At 44.4% G+C, this 17,284-nt stretch overlaps 1 pseudogene; it reads right to left on the reverse strand.

Annotated features, from left to right (window-relative positions):
• Positions 1–3,061: 3,061 nt before the first annotated feature.
• LOC146201658 (uncharacterized) lies at positions 3,062–5,692 on the reverse strand (annotated as a pseudogene).
• Between the last annotated feature and the right edge of the window lie 11,592 nt (positions 5,693–17,284).

The following is a 17,284-nucleotide window of genomic DNA, read 5'->3' on the forward strand; positions in this document are numbered from 1 at the left end:
CTTGGGCAGAAACGGAGTGAAGTGTTATTACATTTTGCTCTGAGAAACTTGGTTTCAACATCGATAGCTCTAAAATTGAGCATGCCCATAGACTGGGCCGCTCCTAAGAGTCAAGGAATCGGCCTGTTATAGTGAAACTAGCCAATTACAAAACAAAGTGCAACATCCTTTCTGGGCCCGAGTTGAAAGATCTGCCATTTTATGTACGCGAAGTTTACTCGGCGCGTGTTCGATTTGCTCGTGGAAAATTATTCGAATGTGGGCAGCAGACTTCTTCCAATTTCAAGATGCGCTTTGACAAGCTCATCATTGGCAACAAAGTGTACATTTATGACGATGAATCCGACTCTGTGCAAGAACTAACAAAATAGCAGTCACGGCGAAAACACCGGCACCTGGTCTTGCCGCCATCCATATCAGCCAGTTGAAGCTGCCACCAGTGCGCCAGTGTATCGAGCCATGTATATGGTGCTCAAAAACGTTCGCAGTTTCATACCGAAAAAGGAAGCGCTGGAAGCTCTCTTAAAAGACAGTCAAAGGAATGTTACCGTATTCATCGAAGCATGGTTGACTCCGGACATCAGTAATGAACTGCTTGAAGACAAGTCATCTTTCACCGTTCATATAGGCTCAATAGGGCGTGCCGTAGGAGAGATGCTGTTCTCGTACTGATAAAATCGGTTACATCTTCCTTCACTGTTGACGTTGGATGTCACCATGGAATTCTGCGTGTAAATTTTGCGCCTCCCGGAGGCACAAATATACTGGTTACCTGTTATTGCCCACCAGATTGTGATACCTCTTTTACAAACGATCTATATTCGGTCCTTCTTGATTTGAAGTTTGGCTTTCCTAACGCCAATTATATTTTTTGTGCTATTTTAACTTTGACGATATTGATTGGATGAGCTTAACTGTATTCTCCCGCCATTGCAACGATTTATTGACTTCGCTCTTATGTTTAGCTTTTTTAAAACTATAAGCATACCAACACGTAATAAGAACACTCTGGATCTAGTCTTTTCCACTGATTCCGATTTGATACGGTCAATGCAATGTGTCTGTGGTGTGAGCGATCACAAAATGCTACTGTTCGACTTATTCTTCCCCGCTCTTGTCTGACAGAAATCCATAAAACACATACGCGACTACAAGAGGGCAGATATATCTGGTATCAACGAGTTGGATATATTTTACCATTCCTTTCGTGAAATTTACTCTCTAAAAACTATGAACGAAAATTGGTCATCATATAAGCACAAACCCTTGTCACTTACTGATAAGTACGTCCCTCTCGTTTCTATTCGTTATAATGCAGAAAAACTCTGGTATGCCAACGCTTTGAAAAAGCTATCCCGAAAGAAAAAACGCCCTTCTCGTGCAGCGAAGACGTAACGTTCTGAACTTAAATGGGAAAAATATTTTACTTGCCTTAACGAATACACAAAGCTTTTGAGGCGATCGAAGAAGTTTCATTACCAGGACCTACTCTGCATCTTCCGTACCAACTCCTCAAAGTTTTGGAATATACTTGCTCCTACGCGTAGTAAAAACCCCTTCATTATTTAATCACGACAGCTCGCCAGTGCCGAGTGATCAGCGTTCCGATGTTATGAATTCATACTTCTCTTCTATTGTCACTCGTAAACCTACCCTTAACACAACCACCCTACCTGCGTTAAACTGTGCTCAGATGCCCCCCTTCATATCAATTGTAAAAGAATCGCAAAATTGATCGACAGCTTAAGGCTGTGAAGTAGCCCCTGGCAATATCCTTGCAAATGTGTAAAGTCCACCAAAGTTATTTCCAGCTTTACCTTACGATCATATTCACCCAGTCCTTAGTTAGCAGTTCGATTCCGGATGACTGAAAACTAAGTAGAGTATCCCTAATGTTCAAAATAGGGAACCACTCCGATCCACCCAATTATCGCCCGATTTTATTAACTTGCATGACCTGCAACATCATGGAGCACATCATTTACTCCCATGTTGCAAGCCACCTCATTTTTCTTTAAGAATAAACATGGCTTCCGCCCCGGTCTTAAATGCGAGACCCAACTCTTTGAATTCACTACTGACCTTTACTTTAACCTTGACTCATCTTTTAAACAGACGTCATATTCCTGGACTTCTACAAGGCATTCGATCGCATCCCCCCCCCCCCAAAAAAAAAAAAAAAAATGATGTTTAAACTTTCAAAACTTTGTATTGATCCACTGACTTTATCCTGGATTAACTGTTTCCTCAGGAGCCGCTTTCAATACACAATCGGAGGGTATCATTCCGCCACTCACGAGGTAATCACGGGCGTGCCGTGCCGCAAGGATCCGTGCTTGGGCCATTGCTGTTTCTGACCTTTATAAATGATCGCCCCTCTGGCATAGAATCGTCCATTCGTCTGTTCGCCGACCACTGCGTGTTATACGTCGAATTTCTACTCAAAATGACTAAATAACCCTTCCAGAACGACTTACGTAAAATAAAACATGTTGCTCAGACTGGATGATGGACTGAACGTAACCAAGTGTAAATTCATGCAGGTCTCATGTGAACATTTCAACGTTTCCTGTAAATATTCACTAAAGGCAACTATCATATCACAGGTTGAAACTTACAGGCATCTCGGAGCCCTGATCAGCAATAAACTAACATAGAATCTAACATGGAAGCATATCACAAAGCGAGCTGCTAACACTTCGAAAGCTCTGGGCTTCATTCGAAGGTCACTTTCACTATCCCTGCCATCCATTCGAAAACTTGCGTACGAAACTTTCATTCGCCCGAAGCCCGAATACATATCCGCAATTAGGTCCCCTCATGAGGTTGTAGGCAGGCCGGCAGTCGGTGAAGAACAACATTTATTGCCGATAGGAAACGGGTTTATAAAGAGACAGGACGGGGGCGTAATAGTTCACGATGCTGTCAGCGTGACGTCGGAGTGACTCAGCTCTGCTACATCTTTCCTTTCCTAAACAATTAGTTTAACGCACGGTGGTTCACGTCTCTCCGGCAGCGGGTAGCGGCAGGGCTGGCAACGTTTTCATATGCTTCGCCATAGCTATGGGGGGTCGTGTGCGACGTCTGGGACTTCAGACGCTCGAGGATCGTCTGGCCGAGGGGTTACGTTGCTTATATGCTTCCGTGTCCTCCTGATCTTCCGGCAATCTTCCGTTTTCAGGATCTCGGAACGCGGTGTCTCCGCTGGCCTAAGGACGACAGAAGGTTCCCAGGTGTCTGGAGCCAGGGTTGTAGTAGCTTCTGTGGCGCTGGCGAATTTCCTGTAGTCGGTTGTGCACGGCTCTGCTGGGCACCGTCTCTGGAACCAAATGTTCTGCCGGTGCTGGGAGCAGAGTTCTCGTCTGCCTTCCCATAAGCCTCTGCACAGGAGACTTCAGCACAGGATCTCTGAGGGTATTACACCACTCGAGTAAAGCCATTTGGAAGTTTGGAATCCTACACGAGCCCTTTTTAGTAGCTTCTTAGCCTCTTGGACTGCCCTCTCAGCCATTCCTTTAGAGCGCGGATGCTGCGGGCTCGAGGTGACGTGTGCAATACCTGTAGTTAAAAATGCTTTCATTTCTGCACTGGCTGTTATCACTGCACAGCTTTAAGGGCGAAAATGAACAGCGAAAATTTCCGCACACCATAATATGAGCAGTTCTGTCACATGTTGGAGTTCACGTATTTCAAACGAGAATGAATAGAAGTCAACATTATGGCAAACTGCCGGCCACCGCAAAAGAACAAGTCTATTCCCACGTCTTCCCATGGTAAGCTAGGTACTTCGTGGCTCAAAAGTGGCATCTTCGCGTTGCGTGGTTGATGCGTTTGGAAGATTTTGCAAGCTTTGGAGTACTTATTGAGCTCTGCACACATGCTTGGCCAAAACATGACACTTCTCGCCCGCTCTTTTATTTTATCTGCTCCCGAATGTGTGGCGTGAAGAGACAAAATGTCTGCTATCTTCGAATGTGGTATGATTACCTTATTACTCCGGAATAACAGGCCGTTCTGTGTGTGAATCTTCGGCTTCGGGAACCTCCCGCTTGTCGTCCGGCCAGCTTGTTTCCGCATATCTACGTAGCTGTAGCAAAGCAGGATCACCCTCGGTTGCTGCAAGAAGGTCTCTGAGACGTTCATTTGAAGCAGAAACAAAATCTAGCACATTCACTTGAAACTACTCCGTCTCTTTAGCCATGCACTCTTTGCTGCGAAACCGAGACAAAGAATCTGAGAGAATAGTTCTTTGCCCGTTTTGCAGATAACATTGATAGGATATCGCTTCAGGGTTAGTCTCATGCGTTGCAATCGAAGAGGACACTGATGGAACTGCTTCTTGAATTTCGGCACCAAAGGGCGGTGATCGGTCTCAACGGTTACTTCTGGCTGGCCGTAAATGTAATCGTAGAATTTCGTGCAACCGTGCACAATAGCGAGCGTCTCTTTTTCAATTTGCGCAAAACGCTGTTGTGCGCCTGTGAGCGACCGAGATGAAAAATCGACAGGGTGGCCTTCCTGAATAAGTACAGGCCAACTCCCAATTAGCTGGCATCGACTGAGAGGATGAGGGATTTACTCGGGTTGAAGTACGATAGACCAGGTGCTTCCACCAAGGACTGCCAGCTTCTCAAAACTCCTTTCCTGCTCTTCAGTCCACACTCACGCAATGTCTTTGCCCAGCAATGTTCGGAGCGGGGAAGTCCCATTAGACATGCTGGGAATGAACTGCTGCACGAAGTTAATCATGCCAAGAAATACTTGTAGCTCCTTACAGTTCTTAGGTGCTGGCATTTGTAGTACATCTTGAACTCGTTGTGGGTCTACCCGCAGGTCTTCTGCAGTGAAGATGTGGCCCAAGTAACAAACTTGAGGCTGCAAAAACGCGCATTTCTTGAGGTTGAGCCTAAGATCGTTCTCTTGACAGCGTGTCAACAGGAGTGTCAAGTGGTAGCCATGCTCCCAAAGCCATGGTAGCCCAAAGTAATATGTCGTGCATAACTACCGCCACGCATGGTAATCCTAACAAACAGTGCGTTGCTGCTTGGAAAATCTCTGGAGCAGAGACGATTCCGAACGTCATGCGAAGAAATCGGTAGCGATAGTACGGCGTACTCATTGTGCAGAGTTTTGAACTTTCCTCGTCCAGTTTAATCTCCCAAACTCCTGATGCGGCATCTAAAGTAGAAAAGAGCGCAACCCCGAAAGGTCGCGGAACTACGTCCTCAATTGTTGGCATAGGATAGTTTTCTCACAAAAGCGACTTGTTTAGCTCTGTTGGATTGAGACAAATGCTTACATTGTCGTTTTTCCCCGCTGTGATCATGGACTAGACCAGGCAGTAGGCTCGGTTACCTTTGTTATGACGCCGTGCTCTTCCATGCGCTGTCTTTCCGCCTTCACCTTGTCTTGAAGGGCAACCGGAACTCTTCTAGCTGGCACGACGACACCCGCGGCACCAGGCTTCAGCTTCGTGTTGTACTCGAACTCTTTTAGCTGGCCGAGCCCTTTGAAGACTTCTGCAAAAGGCTGTGCTGGGGTAGAGTTGGTCATGCTGAATGCTCTGCAAGCGGCTGATTAACCCGAAACTTTGGGCGGCTGTACTACTGAGTGTTACCGGCACGTCCTGCTTCACAATGAAAAAGGTTTCTTCGTGAGCTTTGTCGTTTGCAGAAAGTAACAGCCGTACTTTCCCACAAGAAGTGGTTTTGTGTCAAAAAAAATGCCGCAAGCGTGACCAGGCAGGTCTGTTCTGGCTTATCTCGCAGTTTTGTAATGTCCTTTCTGGAAATAACGCAGAAGTTTGTCCCCGTGTCTAATTTGCATTCCACTGGTGTGCCTTCAATGTCCACAGTCGCATTCCAGTTGTCTGCCGTTAGTGTGTGTACTGTCAAAGTTTCCAAGAAATAATCCTCATCTTCTACCTGCAGCTCCCGCAAATATTTCCTTTCCTGAATTGCGCCTCGTAAATGCGGTAACGACTTGCATACTTGTGCGAAGTGGTTCCGCCTCCCGCATTTCTTGGAAGTTTTACCGTTGGCAGGGCATTTTCTGCTACGGTGCGTCTGATAACCGCATCTATTGCAGACGTCACTTTTTAGCAGCTGCTACATGAACTCTGGTTTCATGGGTGATTCCCGCCGCTTAATTCGCTTTGCTCGCGAAACTGTTATTTCCCTTGTTCTTGGGCGCGGCATATTTCGAGTCTTCAGATAGGAAGGGTTCTCTGCGATGAACTTCTGCTGCAAGTTCCTGACCTGAATGCCCAAAATAATGCGGCTGCTCAGCATACGGTCTTTTAGCTCTCCGTATTCGCAGTTTTTTGCCAATATTCGTAGTTCTGTAAGCCATTCACTGAAGCTTCCGCCTTCCTTTTGGTTTCTTAATCCGAAGCGGAATTCGTGAAATGTGAGGTTGGTTTCAGGCTTATAGAAATCCTCAAACTTTGTTAGCAGGACATGGACGTCGTTTTTGTCTTCTCCTGCTTCAAACTTGAACGTGCTGTACGCCTTTCTAGCTTCTTCGTCAATCGATCTAGCAGAGTGGCTGCCTGCACCTCTTTGCTGTGTTTGCTCAGCTAAGTAGCGGTAGAAAACAACGTAAACCCACTCTTCCATGTTTTCCATCCTAGCCAAGCGTTGCCTGATGTGCCCAAGGGCTTCGCTGGCGGAAGAAGAGACGCTGGCGTCGACATACCGACTAAGGACTGCTGCCATCGTGTAGGCAGGCCGGCAGTCGGTGAAGATACAACGTTTATTGCCGATAGGAAACGGGTTTATAAAGAGTCAAGAGGGTGACATAATAGGTCACGATGCTAGGTTGCTGTCAGCGTGACGTCAGAGTGACTCAGCTCTGCTACAGAGGTATACTTAATTAGTCCTGAATCCCGCTGCGCGTTTTATATCTTCAAATTATGACTTTCGCGTCAGCGTCAGCAGTATTAAGAAATCTATTGGTGTCAGCCACTAGACCTAAGACACAACGTTTCTAGCCTATGCCTGTTTCATAAACTGTACCATAACTTTCGCCATCTCCGTGATTCTTTATTAGTTTCACCATTGCGTACATCATGTTGTCTGTCTAATTCCATGAGCATCCAGTGCTTACATGGATCTACTAACGATCTATCATATCTTTTCTACCAGCCGCAATTCAAGAATGGAACCAGCTTACCGATCATATTTTAACTGAACGTGACCCTACTAGACTCACAGTACACCTGACATGGCATTTCGCATCATAACCGATTGCTTCCACTTCCTTTTATTGCAGCGCCTCCTTTATTTGAATTGTTTGTTTCAGCCTTTTGACTTTTTGGACCTGTGTTTAGGCCATCAACAATTGTTATATATATGCGTTACCTTCCCCCCCTCCCCCTCCCGACCTTGTGTAATATCCAACCCAGGGCCCTTAAGGGCATAATAAATGATGATGATGATGATGATAATATATACGAACGCAATTCAATTATAAATAAAATGCTACTGACTGCTCCTTGAATCGGAAGTTTAACTCACAGGATTACTTGCTATGACATATGATCAGCGCGCAGACAAGGCGAAGCGCGACGCAGGCGCTGGGTCGTCTTTCGTTGATTAGTCCGCCATAGTATTGTTACATCAGCAGCGACTACATGAAGTACGCTGAAACAAGCTACTTTATGGTCCTTGTTATGTGCAACCAGCCGTGCCATGCAAACGCATGCACGCACACATGCAATGCCGCGCGTGAAAGGCAGCTTGAGTCAAACATAAAAGGGGTAGACGCAAAATACGAAGGAAAAGCATATATATGACACGATGACGCACGGCGGCAGCAGCAGAAATTGAGGTTGACACTATGTGGAACAACTGGCAAGCAGCGTTGTGCGGACGGTCTGTGGTTTTCTTCCTATCGATCGCATTTCTTTTTTAGCGTGTCGCGTGAAATCGCTGGTAAAAACGCCCTTCTACCTCGTTCCCCTACTCGTCGTTGTATCCACGCTACGTACGCAAGAGCACACAGCATTGTTAGCGGGAGGAAGAGCTGCGACCAGTTCACTAAACAGCATGGAACCGCCACCGAGATGAATTTTCAAAGCCCCTGACAAAATAGTGTGTAGTAGTTCGCGTTTCTCCTCCTAGGTGGCAGGCCTTTTTGAGCATCCCCTCATGTTGATACACCAGGGAACAAATTGGCAAAGAATTAAATCATCTTGTAAAGAACATATCTGGGTTTCAGGAACCATTGCCGGCATAAGGACATGGCTAGGGGTAGTTTATTTAGGACCAGGACATCAATGCAGGCAAGAAAACAGGGATCTTGTTGAATGTCTCAGTGACGATATAAGCCAGTTTGGAAACGGGGCCAATATTATTCTGCTGGGGGACATGAACGGCCACATCGACGATCTGGATGGATACACGGATTGTAACGGGAAGCTAATGCTAGATTTCTGCGAGCGACACGATCTAGTTATAGTAAATAGAGAAACAAACTGTGAAGGCCAAATCACGTGGGAATTCCGCAACAGGCAGACGACCATTGACTATTGTCTAATGTCGCAGGAAATTTAAAGCAAGGTCACAAAAATGGAAATAGACGAAGAATGGGAGTGTAGTCTGGGAAGTGATCATAAACGTATTAGTCTGCAGATGGGGCCCTTGATGAAAAGAGAAATGGAACTTAGACAAAACGTAAACGCAAAATTAAACGACGATCAAATAGCGCAGATAGCAGCAGACATAGAGGAAGCAATAGAGAAAAGCCCCATGGAAGACTGGGATTATGAACAGGTAGAACTACTCATAAGGAGTAAAATTCAGGAGGTTAAAGTAGCAAACCGCTGGAATGGAAAGAGGAAGCCACGGAGCTGGTGGAATAAGGAAATCAGGGAAGCTATTGAACAACGACGGGCTGCTTCAAGGGAACACCGAATGGCAAAGAAAGCACGGGCTTCTCAGGAGGAAATCGACCAAAAATGGGAATCATATCGACAAAAGAAACTTCAAGTGCAGGCCCTCGTCCAAAGTAAAATAAGACAGTCCACCGATCGCTGGATGGCTGATATACACGATGCCTCTAGAGGCGGAGCAAGAAAATTCTGGAACCATATAAGCTGGCTAGGGAAGAAGAATCAAAGAAAGCAAGATCGGATTCAAGATAACGAGGGAAATTGTTTAAAGGGAGACAACGCAGTGAACTACATTACATCAGTTATAGCCGAGTCATTTAAGAACGACGATAGGGTAATCTCCGCAAATCAGGAAGCAACACAAGGTAGCAGAATACAAAGCACCTTAGAACTGACCAATCTAAACTGGAAAAAGGCAGAAAAAAATATTCCTAAAAACACATCTACAGGAATAGATGGAATTCCGATCAAGCTGATTAATGAACTCGGTCCAAAAAGTAAGGAAACGTTGTTAAAAGCTTTGGAAACAGTCATAGCGAATAAGCAAATTCCGGACAGCTGGCGGCAGAGTAAAATGAATTTGATTTATAAAGGGAAAGGAGAAAGGATGCACATAAAATCCTACAGGCCGATTACCATAACATCTGTAATGTACAGGTTAGCCATGCAGGCGGTGAAATTAAAGGTGCAAGCATGGGTTGAAAGTAACAAGATACTCGGAGAACTTCAGAACGGCTTTAGAAATGGTATATTCGCTTAGATGATTGCCTGTTCGTGCTTACCCAATGCATCGAAATATCTAGAGTGGAAAATAGACCTTTGTATTTGGCCTTCCTGGACATAAACGGGGCGTACGACAACGTAAGCAGGGAACTCCTGTGGAACATATTAAAAGAAGAAGGTAGCGGTTATGAGATAATAGAGTTCCTACAGGAAATATACCGGGATAACAAAGTAGAAATTACGTGGGAAGGGATAAGAAGTACGGAGGATGTCAAAGTATGCAAAGAATTAAGACAAGGCTGTCCTCTGTCACCGGTGCTGTTCATGCTTTATATGATAAACCTGGAACGGAGGATACAAGACAGTAACCTAGGTTTTAACCTGTCATACACATTAGGTGGAAAGGCGGTAGAGCAGCGCCTCCCCGGTTTGATGTATGCAGACGATATTGTGCTGCTAGCTGAGAGTCTGGAAGAATTGCAAACTCTAGTTAAGCACTGCGGAGACGAAGGGGACGCTCTAGGCTTCAGTTTCAGCGCCGTTAAGTCGGTTCTGATGATTTTCAACGGCTCAACTGATCAGGGTCTTAAAATTCAAGGCCATGAAATACCTAGAGTAGCAGAATATAAATATTTGGGGGTATGGGTAAACGAAGGATTGGCATACATTGGAAAGCATGAGCAATCACTTAAGGCCAAAGGGCGAAGGAATGCCGGGATAATGAAGCATAAGGCATTGTGGGGATACAATAGGTATGAGGTATTGAGGGGTATTTGGAAAGGAATTATGGTGCCCGGACTTACTTTCGGAAATGCGGTTTTGTGCCTAAAATCAGAGGTACAGTCGACATTAGAAACAAATCAGAGATCCGTTGGGCGATTAGCACTAGGTGCCCACGGCAAAACTACAAATGAGGCGGTACAGGGAGATATGGGCTGGGCATCTTTCGAAGTACGGGAAGCTCAGAGTAAAATATTATATGAGGAACGCTTGAGGAAATTGGACAGTAACAGATGGGCAGCTAAGGTATATAAATACCTGTACCTAAAAAGCGTTGACTCACAATGGAGGAAAAGAACTAGGAAACTAACTATAAGTATGCTAGTAACAAGGACGGAAAAATCAAGAGCATTAAGCAACAGGTGAAAAACACAAAAGGTAAAAATTGGATAAATTCGATGGAAAAAAAACAGAGTGTGGAATTATACCGAAAGTGGAAAATGCAGATCAGGAAGGAAGATTTCTTTGATAACTCAAGAGGCAGTGCCCTACTTTTTGAAGCTAGATCAGGGTGCCTTAGAACACGCAGCTACAAAAAGAAGTTTAACGATGGAGATGACGCATGTGCTGTATGTGGAAACTCCAGTGAAACAATTGACCATATTATACTCGAATGCAATGGTATCCATCCGGAAGTTGATGCAGGCGCAATCACTGTTCCTGAACCTCTGGGGTTTAGAGATAACAGTGGCCGGGTGAATAAACCGGCTGTGGAAACTAGCAAAAAACGGCTGGAAGATTGGTGGCTTAAAAGCAGAGAAGTGACATAATGTTAGTAATGTAGGAGCAAAATTTAATAAATAGAATGATGGTTTAGTTAACCATTCTAAATCAATAATTAAGATATGGAGAAAAATGAGCATGATAGCTACTGCTACCACCCCGTTTCAAAGGGGACGCTCCTATATTCCATCCATCCATCCCCTAAACGAAGGATTGGCATACAATGAAAAGCATAAGCAATCACTTAAGCCAAACGGGCGAAGAAATGCCGGGATAATGAAGCATAGGGTATTGTGGGGATACAGCAGGTATGAGGTTTTGAAGGGTATTTGGAAACGAATTATGGTGCCCGGGCTGACTTTCAGAAATGCGGTTTTGTGCCTAAATTAAGAGGTACAGTCGACATTAGAAATATATCAGAGAGCCGTCGGACGATTACTACAGGAGGACCACGGCAAAACCACAAATGGGGCGGTACAGGGAGATATGGGCTGGGCATCTTTTGAAGTACGGGAACCTCAGAGTAATTTATTATATGAGGAACGCTTGAGGAAATTGGACAGTAACAGATGGGCAGCTAAAGTATTTAAATACCTATACCTGAAAATCGTTTACTCGCAATGCAGGAAACGAACTAGGAAACTAACCAGCAAGTATGCTGGTCACAAGGACAAAGAAATAAAGAGCGTTAAGCAACAGGTGAAAAACACCGTAGGTAAAAATTGGATAAATTCTACGGTAAAGAAACAGACTGTGGAACTGTACCGAAAGTGGCAAAGGCAGATCAGAAAGGAAGCTTTCTCTGATAACTCAAGAGGCAGTGCCCTACTTTTTGAAGCTAGATCAGTGTGGCTTAGAACACGCAGCTACAAAAAGAAATTTAGCAATGAAGGTGACGCATGTGCTGTATGTGGTAACTCCAGTGAAACAATTGACCATATTATACTCGAATGTGATGGTATCCATCCGGAAGTCGATGCAGGCGCAGTCACTCTTCCTGAAGCTCTGGGGTTTAGAGATACCAGTGGCCGGGTGAATGAACCTGCAGTGGAAGCTAGCAAAAACGATTGGAAGATTGGTGGCTTAGAAGCAGAAAAGTGACATAATGTTAGTAATGTAAAAAGAAAAATTCAATAAATGGAATGATGGCATAGTTAACCAATCTAAAATAATAATTAAGATATAGGGGGGAAAATGAGCATGATATCAACTGCTACCACCCCGTTTCAAAGAGGACGCTCCTATATTCCATCCATCCATCCCTAGTGTGCCAGTGTTGGCGGACACCAGACAACGGTAATAACGTTAACTAGTAAGCTGGTCCCCGGATTTCTAATAATGAACGTTTTTTAAATATTACAGTTAGGTATCTAGTTTGCAATTACGTATTATAGATTTGAAGCTGGCCCCTCTGAATAACGGCAGAAATTTTAAAGCGATAGCTTTAAAGGGGACATTGCGCCGAAAATCCAGTCTCGCCGTAACTGTCAGGGAAAAATCATGGATATGGTGCTGGCACGTGGTATAGCTCACCACCTATGACATGGCTAAACACTGATATATTATAATAGCAGGAGATGTTTGTCACCAGCTAAGTGTAGCATGCTAGTACTGATGATGGTGACAAAAATGGGAAGGGAATAATGAATAAAACAAAATTGGTGACACACCCTTTCACACACACGTAATCGCACACAGTGAGTTTCAAAGGGTCTCGATCAACCCTGTGTCCTTGAGAAAAGTTATTAAGGCCTTTATAGCTCGCACAGCCCAAAACCCATAGCACAAAGGACCGAGGACGTGTTCAAGGCGCAGGGCTATGTCGATAATTACACCTAAATTATTACGCAGTGTCCTGTGACGTGCAATATAGCATAGGCAGGAGGCTACCAAATGTTCGAAATCTCCACACACATCACATGTAGAGCACAGAGGGCATGCTTCAATATCCCAACTTGGGTTGCAATTCCACCGGAAGCGAGGACACACCATCGTCTCCGCCCATAAACAAGCACTTCTGAGTAACGCAAGCCAATATGCTTCTAGTCTTCGATTTTTCGATTGTTTGTGCCGCTTACCCAGACCACACGATGTCAGAAATTTGAGAAGAGCTGTGAGTTCGCATAGTGGGAAGGTGGAATAAGAATCAACCGTCCTGTGCTCTTGGATGCCAGGTCAAACATCCTACTCATAGCCACGCCGGCACGTTGCTATGGTTTGAATAATGCGGAGCATTATATGTCGAATGGTCACATATGCTATCGCGTCACACCCTCAAAGGCGGAGCTTAAGTGTTCCCCATAATTATTTAAAGCTTCTAAACGCAAATACTCTCGTCGCTGTGGGTCCACACGTTTTGGCTATCTAGCATTAAATGCTAGATGTTCGCTTTCAAACAACCCGCGGTTTATGCACTGCCGCCAGCGCCGATAGGCTAAATATAATGATAATTGACAGAGTTATAAAAGAAAATACATTGTGCATCTGCCCTACAGTAGAGTTGGGCCAGTGGGCACTCCACCTGAAGTTGCAGAGCATTAGCGACTTGGAAAGTATTAGTTTGAACTTTGCGAAGGACGTGTGTTTGTTGCGTGTTGAGTCACTGCGGGGCCGGGTTAAGATTCCGCGGGTTTTCCTTGTGTCCTGGCAGTGTTAAGCGATTTGTTGCGGTGTCTTCCCGTGACGTCGAATTTGATTAAGGTATCGCGGGCACCCGTACATTTATTTTGGCGCTTACGTCTATGGATAAACTCATTTCTCTCAATCCCGGTGGTTTATCCGCCCTTAAGTACCACAGCGTAGTAAAAGTTCTGATTCCGATCCAGAAAATGGTAAGTTTATGAGAATCGCTTTCTTAATATTTGCGGTTCAGTCGGCGATATTAGGTTGTGTAGGCACCTAACTGCGCCACATGTTATTGCTTGGTGCTTCATAAGGCTGCTAACGCCACACCGGGAAGTAGCGATCCAAGGCACGCGCGGAAGCGCATTCGATCACCAGCGCCTACGAGAGCGGTCAGTCTTAAGCGCCTTTGTGAATTCATACTATATCCAGACTGTATAAGCATCTCCTCATCGGACCCGCCATTTCATCTTATTCCTTTGTGATTCATAGGGCAGCTAACACCACACCAGGAAACTGCTACCGAAGACACGTGCGAAAGCGCATTGTACCTCCAATAGCAGACAGCCGAAAGCGCCCTTGTGACGTCACGTGCTACCCAGGCTAGGTAACCATCCCCTTATTGGATCCGCCATCCAGTCTACGGTAGTATATTGTACAGGCAACTAACTGCGCCCTATGCTATTTGTTTGTGCTTAATAGGTAAGTGCACCTGCATTATCTCGGTGTTTACCGCTGCACGACAAAATTTTTCATTTTTTCCCCTGCCGACTGGGTGCCAGTTATAGGTCATTTGCTTCCCATATTCAATACTACTGCTAATGTCATAGAAGATTTGAATTATGAAATGCGCGTCGAAATACGCACAATGAACCGGATCATACCATTTGGGCTCTGACGCAGCTGATGACATCAAAAAAGCTCTTGCAAAACTGCAAACTCTGATTGCCGAGGTTAAAAGGGCAGATGAGAAGTGGGCTACCTTAAAAAAGGGAAACAAGAACCTAACTGAACGGGTAATTGAAGCTTAAAGAAAAATTACTGAGCTAGAACAATACAGCCGGTTCAACTATGTAGAAAAAGAAATGGTTTGCCACTCACTGCTAAAGACATAGCTCCTGAGATGGCCTCGCTAATTACACAAACCTCTCGCTATCCTCTCGATTTAGCTGCCATTGACAGCGCTCATAGCGTCAAAACCAATAATAGTAATGATATTAATCTAGTCAGATTCACGACCCGAACGAAACAAAACCTTTTGGGGGAGCAGGGAAGGCAACCCTGTCGACTACTGGCATTGGTTTCAAAGGGCCTGATCAAAGGATTTGCCTCATGAGCGTTTGACAGCTGACAACAAACGCCTTTGTGCCGCAGTTGCAAGAACAAGGGAAGCATCGTGGAAGTATGTGTGCCCAAAAACCAGCCGCATAATCGCATGCAAAATAGAGTCTTCCGACACCATCCGGATTAGCTGGCAAGCCAATTTGCTAAGAATGAAGTAATGCAAAGTCATTACTCGTCACGCAGAGCTTTCTTCTTTTCTCGCCTCTAGAAAATAGATCGAGTACTACACCTCTTTCACAACTTCACAGTTTAATTAATATGCTGACCTAAATGAAAATTAGAAATTCCTGTTAATATATATTAACATGTAATCAGCCGTGAATAAGACAGATAAATGGACTCATTTCTTGTCAGGCTCGACGAACTCGTTTGATGTCATCTGTTTAAGCGAAGCATCGGATCACGACAATACCGATCTTCTGCGATGTCCTGAGTCTATTTTAGTCGACCGTACTACAAAAATGGGGGGAAGGCGTTGCCCTACTGGGCAAAAACAAATATGCCTGTGAACTGTATCTGATCGCTGCTTTTGGAATGGTAATATCGAAATGCTCACCGTGAATTCGCCCTGCCAAACTTGTTATGTTCTTTACCACCCCCGCCCCCAACTCCAAGGAAACTTAGCCATGTTATTTTTTTTTTACCTCCTTGAGCGCGAGATATTCTTTTTCAACTGGGAAATTTTTTATTGTTAACCAGGAGATTTCAAAATCGATGTAAGTAAGTCCAAGATAACAACAGATTTCGACCCTCCTCAAGGCCATTGATCTTCATAACGCTATCAACTAACCTACACTCAGCTGGTACCTGCACTTCGGCGTTAAGACCTCATAGTTATAAATAGTGAAAATGCACTCTTCTCGAGCCGTATCGCAGTAGACATTAGCGATAATTTACCCGTTTTCTTGCGTCTAGGCAAATGCATCCGTACAAAGGCAAATATAAAGCCTCGAAGGCAACCTTTTTCTCAAGAGAGGCTGAAACAAATAGGAACCGCATTCTTTTAGTGTAATAAGATCATGTATGCAGAAAATACACGGCTGAAGGCGCTTGTCACAAATTTCCTGAACTTTTTCTTTTGTTATACAATGACTTCTTCGTCATGTTTAACTTGACATCGCGTAAAAACGCTCGTAAACCCTGGATGAACCGTCGCTTTATATGACTTGTGAAAAAGAAACACAAGATATGTTTCCAAAGTGAATTTAGGATAGAGATGCACACGTACTGGCGAGGTATAAATCGTTCGCAAGCGTTTATATAAAGACATTTCGGTAGCTAGTTCCGCTTACTATAACAGCTTATTCAATAAGCAGTTTCCTAGAAAAGCCAAAGAAAAATGGTGGCTCTTGAACTTCCTTATAACAAGTCTTACAATCGATGGTAAAGAAACGTCAGGTTCGTATCTCACGAACTCATTTGATAAATTTTTCCTCGAAATAGGTCATAGCCAATTTATTGCTGACATCCATAGTTTTATAAGCGATAATTTAATAACGTCCCTCTTCTTTAGATCAATGAATGGAACTTAAGCTTCTACAGTATGCAGAAAATTAAATGTTGTCTGCACTCTTGATGCCCACCATACTGAGACCTCAATTTCCTGCTGACATGCAGCTAGCTAGGGTTAATTCGGATCCATCTTCGCAGCTTCCTTCTTGAATATTCCTTGATAACTCACTGTTAATATGGCTTTATGCAAAACTAGGTCTCCGGATCACGCACAGCTTGCTAAAAAGAATACAGAATAAAAAAAAATTCCAGACACACCTTCTAACTACCTCGTTTTTTGTTGTTCCAGCACAGTCTTGCATTGTTGAAATCCCATGCAATATCTTTTCACAAACTCAGAGCACCGAGGCATACGCGGGCATGCCCTCAGCCTGATTAAACCATACCTTAGTTGGCGATTTCAATGCATAATTAATTGGATAATTGAATTGGCGCTGTGATAATGGAGTTTGGCATCCGTTAGTTTACTCATCCCGCTCGGTGAAGAAGACGCAGAAGATATACGCTCAGAGAAAGAAAGAGATGCTCCATTGTCCACGGCTGTGAGAGGTTCCAAGACTGTCTTATTGGCAGTCAAAAGTCACTGTGGAATCGGAAAACAAGTCGCTCGAATAGAATGACGCAACAAGCAGGGCAAGAAGCTCTTAAGACGGTTCCTTTCGGCACAACTGAATCTTGTGTCACATT

The sequence above is a fragment of the Amblyomma maculatum genome, chromosome 1, assembly GCF_055883805.1.
Source record: "Amblyomma maculatum isolate TAMU_Amacu chromosome 1, ASM5588380v1, whole genome shotgun sequence".
NCBI classification, from domain to species: Eukaryota; Metazoa; Arthropoda; class Arachnida; order Ixodida; family Ixodidae; genus Amblyomma; species Amblyomma maculatum.